Raw genomic sequence first — 5992 nt, forward strand, 5'->3', positions numbered from 1 at the left:
ATCAATAGATACGCCAGCGTAACTTCTTTGTGGATCTGGCCCATTATATTTTAGTAGAGTAGTGACCCAGACAGCCATCTTGAAATTCCAATTTTACATCACCACCCCTGTGGCCATAACAATTCTCATTCAGCTTCATTCCTGCCTGTTTCATTTGCATACAGAAAGTTTCAGCGCTCAAAGGTACCCTACAAGTTGAAACGAGGTATGTGCAGATACCCCCGGGTCACATGTTTTCTTTCAGAATCTTCGGTCACATGCATAACTTTATCCAAGTGACATGGGACTGCTCAGCCCTCCACCTCCATACTACACCAACAATTATAAGATCAGCAGTAAATATTAAATAATTAAACAGCAAACATTTAAAATATCGCTTCTCGGCCTTTTGGCTAAGATCAAGTGTAGTATCTGTTCTTATCAGTTGCCAATAGGTGGTGCTAAGCTGACTGTCCCCGGTACCCTGTGGCAGGGGGAAAGGGATGGCAGTCGGCGGACGCTAAGCCTGTTGGCGTGGAGGTGGAAGCCTTCTGATCAGGACAGAGAGGCATGAGGTCGAAGCCAAGAGGCCGGGTCCCTGGCCGTTGGCCTGGATTTGGTGGTATCTGCCCCAGTCAGTTGTTCTGGAGGGAACCCTTGCTTCTCCTTTAAACGGGAAGGAGCGGGTAGTACTTCCAGAATGTGATTAGGTGGGAGAGATAGGGGTTGTGGGTAGAGCCTGCTTAGGTGGGTTCTCCCCGACCTCTTCTCCCACCTTCCTGGCTGGGAAGGGTGCTGCCGGTCCGGACCGGGGGCTAGGGACCGTTGAAAAGCCCGTGGAGATTGTGCCCCTGGAGTGGCAGTCCAGGGGTGCCATACATTGCACGAGTGTTTGAGGGGCACTCATCGTGTGGCACCTTCAGGTCACTGATCTCCACAACACACTTTTCACACCTGCCGCTTGGGCCGGGCCTTTTGGCTAGGACCAGTGGAATTTTTGTTTCCTGGCCGGAGGGCCGGCCAATGTATTTCACATTGGTCACTTTCCTCACTCTCCCATCTTCCTTTTCCCCACTTTCTTTTATTATTTTACCCCCGTGTTTGTTTTGTTTGTCACTCTTTTTGTTTGGTGCTTGGTACTTTATGTGTGGCGAGTAGGGTGCTGGTCCTCGGGCCGGTCTCTGAAAGTCTTGGGAGTTGGTGGACTCGGCCTTCTGGTTAGGTTCACCGGCTCTCATGGGGTCTCCCTTCGGGGGAGCCTCACCGAGGAGGGTTCTGTTTCGGCAGTCCCTCTGAGGATGTTGGGTCCTTGTGGCTTCGGCTGCTTGGACCAAGATGGGTCCATATGGCTTCGGCTGTATGGACCACAGTAACTCTTTTCCCTGTCAGGAGCCTAACGCCCCGGGGGATCAGAGACGGGTCCTCTTCGGAGGACCACTGACGTATGCACTCGTCGCAGTTTTTTATGATGTCACTCTTTATGTGTGTGCACATTTTTCCCTGCACCGGGTGGAGTTTTTGGGTTGTGTTTTGCACGCCACAGGCTTTTCAACAGAAAAAGAAAAAGAAAAAGAAAAAAAACATTTAAAATATGCCTTTTCATGGCTGTGGCCCTTTTTTGAAGTTACATTATAAAGTAAATAAATTGAACTTTAACCGTTTAAGAACATAAACCAAAGACTTAGCAAAGAAGATAAAGTTCTATCACCAGTCCATACAACAACGTTGTCCACCCACCTTGTGGGGGACATTAGCTCCATAAAGAGTGCCACAGTGAAAGAGGGGAGGGAGAATGAGATGATCACTGACTTGCTGACAGAAAACGCTGGGCCAGATTCAAGAAGCAATTGCGCCCGTGTAACCATAGGTTACACAGCGCAATTGCTTACTTGCTCCGGCGTAGCGAATGCTCCTGAGTCAGGAACATTGCTACGCCGACTGCAGCCTAAAATCTGCGCGGCATAAGGCTCTTATGCCACGCAGATTTTAGGCTGCATTCTAGCGAAGACCGCTAGGGGGCGCTCCCATTGTGATCTGTGTATAGTATGCAAATTGCATACTAACACCGGTTCACAAACGTGCGCGGGCCCTGCGTACGCAAATTACGTAATTTGCGTACATCGGGTTTCACGTAACGTTACACATCCTAATAGCAGGCGCAGCCAATGCTATAGGATGGCCACGTTCCCGCATCGCGATGTTCAAATTTTACGTCGTTTGCGTAAGTGGATCGTGAATGGCGCTGGACGCCATTCACGTTCACTTTGAAGCAAATGACGTCCTTACGACGTCATTTGCCGCAATGCACGTCGGGAAAGTTTCCCGACGGAGCATGCGCTCTACGCTCGGCACGGGAGCGCGCCTAATTTAAATGATTCCCGCCCCCGGCGGGATCATTTACATTAGGCGCCCTTACGCCGGGCAAGTTAACACAGCGCCCCCGCAATTTACGGAGCTTCTGCTCCGTGAATCGCGGGCAGCGCAGAAAATTTGCGCAGGCGCAGGGCAAAAACGCTGCCCTGTGCCGGCGTAAGAAAGGCGTAGATTCTTACTGAATCTGGGCCGCTGAGGGCAAAAAGCTCTCAGAGAAATTATAAAGGGCCAGATTCAAGAAGCAATTGCGCCCGTGTAACCATAGGTTACACGGCGCAATTGCTTACTTGCTCCGGCGTAGCGAATGCTCCTGAGTCAGGAACATCGCTACGCCGACTGCAGCCTAAAATCTGCGCGGCATAAGGCTCTTATGCCACGCAGATTTTAGGCTGCATTCTAGCGAAGACCGCTAGGGGGCGCTCCCATTGTGATCTGTGTATAGTATGCAAATTGCATACTAACACCGATTCACAAACTTGCGCGGGCCCTGCGTACGCAAATTACGTAATTTGCGTACATCGGGTTTCGCGTAACGTTACACATCCTAATAGCAGGCGCAGCCAATGCTATAGGATGGCCACGTTCCCGCGTGGCGATGTTCAAATTTTACGTCGTTTGCGTAAGTGGATCGTGAATGGCGCTGGACGCCATTCACGTTCACTTTGAAGCAAATGACGTCCTTACGACATCATTTGCCGCAATGCACGTCGGGAAAGTTTCCCGACGGAGCATGCGCTCTACGCTCGGCGCGGGAGCGCGCCTAATTTAAATGATTCCCACCCCCGGCGGGATCATTTACATTAGGCGCCCTTACGCCGGGCAAGTTAACACAGCGCCCCCGCAATTTACGGAGCTTCTGCTCTGTGAATCGCGGGCAGCGCAGAAAATTTGCGCGGGCGCAGGGCAAAAACGCTGCCCTGTGCCTGCGTAAGAAAGGCGCAGATTCTTACTGAATCTGGGCCAAAGTCTTTGAAGTCTGGTCATTGGTTTGTTTCTCTTCCTGGCAAACTTAAAGGGCCAATGACAGGTCGGTAAATGTGAGATTTTCCTCAGAAACAAACCTTCCTTACAATTAAAGAACAATAGCAGAAAAATAATTTAGCCACAGCAATATCAGCTCTTTAAAGGGACCCCATACGCTGAAAGTGTTATGTGGGGGTTCACCCTATTTTCTAAAATTACTTTGAGCTCAGTCTCGACATTGACAGGATTTATTTTTTTGACATTGACAGTATGCCGATTTATTTTTTTGCTGTACATACCTCGTATAGCTATTTTCTTAGCCGGCTTCCGGGTAGTGAATCCCAAGGGAGTGGGCGTTCCTATGCAGCAGTTAGTGATTGACTTGATGACAAAAACTACCCCCCCCCGTCCCCGTCCCCGTCGCATAAGGAGCGTCACAAGTTGCAGAAAGAAGCTGCACGTTGGTGCGCAGGCGTTGTATAGCGCTGATTAGACGTTCGGCTTCTTTCGGCAACTCGTGACGCTCCTTATGCGACGGGGGGGGGGGGGGGTAGTTTTTGTCATCAAGTCAATCACTAACTGCTGCATAGGAACGCCCACTCCCGCGGGATTCACTACCCGGAAGCCGGCTAAGAAAATAGCTATACGAGGTATGTACAGCAAAAAAATTAATCGGCATACTGTCAATGTCGAGACTGAGCTCAATGTAATGTTAGAAAATTGTTTTTAGGGTGAACCTCCGCTTTAAACACCGGGACACTTCCAGGAATGCTTTGAGAAAACATTGCGATTCTTCCAGAATGTTTTAAGAAAGCAATTGAAAAGTAAAAATGTTCTTTTTTCTTTTTTGTGCCTTGCCCACCAAATAATTAATCCCATAATTTTGTGATTGTCACAAATAAACCACTCAGAGATATTTCCATTATTTTTTCAATTTAAGGACTACTTTGGCTATCTTAAAGCGGATGTCCGCTGAAAAAAATATATTAAAAGCCAGCAGCTACAAATACTGCAGCTGCTGACTTTTTTAATATTTGGACACATGGAGGGGGGGTCAGGAGAGGAGGATGGAGGGGGGAGGGGGGCCAGGGGAGGGGGATGGAGGGTGGGGAAGGGGGAATGAAGGGGGGGCTAGGGGAGGGGGATGGAGGGAGAGGGGGAATGAAGGAGGGAAATGGAGGGGGCCAGGGGAGAGGAAATGGAGGGGGGAGCCAGGGGAGGGGGGAATGGAGGGGGGAGCCAGGGGAGGGGGGAATGGAGGGGGGAGCCAGGGGAGAGGGAATGGAGGGGGGAGCCAGGGGAGGGGGGAATGGAGGGGGGAGCCAGGGGAGAGGGAATGGAGGGGGGCCAGGGGAGGGGGGAAAAAAGGGATAGAACTGGGAGTGTGTTAAATTGCTTACCAAAATAGAAAAATGCTAATGTTCTGAGAATGCCAAAAGGTAAAAGTGAGGTAATATATCTCACTAGTCCATGGGTATAATGTTACAGAGGTCGGGATGATGGAAGGGCCCGGAAAGCACCTCTGAATATAGAGGGAAATTCAAATCCAAGATCAGCAGGGATCTAGGCAAGGATACAACAAAACAGTGTATAAGTGTACAAAACACCTTCACATTAGAAGCCCCCCTATTACATTAGAGTCCCCCCCTTCACATCAGAGTCTCCTCCTTTCACATCAGAGCCCCCCCCCCCATTCCTTCATATCAAAGTCCCCTTTCATATAAGAGTGCCTCGGCCCCCCCCCCCCTTTCATATTAGAAGCACCCTTCATGTCAGATTCCCCTGTTTCACAATATCATAGACTCTCTTCACATTACAGGCCCCTTTTATCCTCCCTTTATATCAGTGTCTGTAGTCCTCTTTTCACATCATGGACAGAGGGTAGGAGCTGCACAACTTGCTGAGGCAGGGGGAAGAAAGTTTTGTCAGTGAGGATTGATTGAACCTCTCTCAGGTTTTAATTTAATTCTGTGTCCTGCTGGGGATAATTTCTGTCGTCTTTAAAAAGCTGTCTGTGATACCTCTGGCGTAACGTCAGGGGTCGCAATTTCGACCCAGCCCCATGCTCCAGGAGCACAGGAGCTGATCCCCTCCATTTTCCTCCTGCAGACGCTAAAAGCCTGCTTAGCCTCTTCTCCAGCCAGCATTCAGCTGTTGCAAGAGGAAAGTGAAAGAGATCAGTTCCTGTATATGCCACCCCCTTCGTCCCTCCTGTCCAAGTTACTTGCTTCCTGGTAAACTGTGTTTACTATGTTTCAGTTTGTGAATGAACTGGAAGCTCTGTACAGAGCTATTCCTGTTCTATCATTTTGTTCTGCTGAACCTTCATTGGTGGGCTGTGTTCTAAATCTCCTTTCTCTGTCTCAAAGGTGAAACATCAGTTGTCTGTTTAGACCCCTGAAATTTCACCAAAGCCCCCCAACAGGGCTGACATAATATATATAAAAAAAAAGTAATAAAAAAAAATAAAAAAAATGCCCTACTGACACCATCCACTGCCCTACTGACAAAGTCCACGGCTCTACTGAATGGTGTCAGTAGAGCAGAGGTTGATGTCACTAGGACAGTGGACAGTGGATGACACTATCCACTGGCCTACTAACACCAATCTCTGCCCTACTGACACCATTCACTGCTCTACTAACTGACAATGTCCTCTGCCCTAATGATACCTTTC

At 49.2% G+C, this 5992-nt stretch overlaps 1 pseudogene; it reads left to right on the forward strand.

Annotated features, from left to right (window-relative positions):
• Window positions 1-372: 372 nt before the first annotated feature.
• LOC120929933 lies at window positions 373-503 on the forward strand (annotated as a pseudogene).
• Window positions 504-5992: the final 5489 nt, after the last annotated feature.

This window comes from Rana temporaria, chromosome 2 (genome assembly GCF_905171775.1).
Source record: "Rana temporaria chromosome 2, aRanTem1.1, whole genome shotgun sequence".
Classification (NCBI taxonomy): domain Eukaryota; kingdom Metazoa; phylum Chordata; class Amphibia; order Anura; family Ranidae; genus Rana; species Rana temporaria.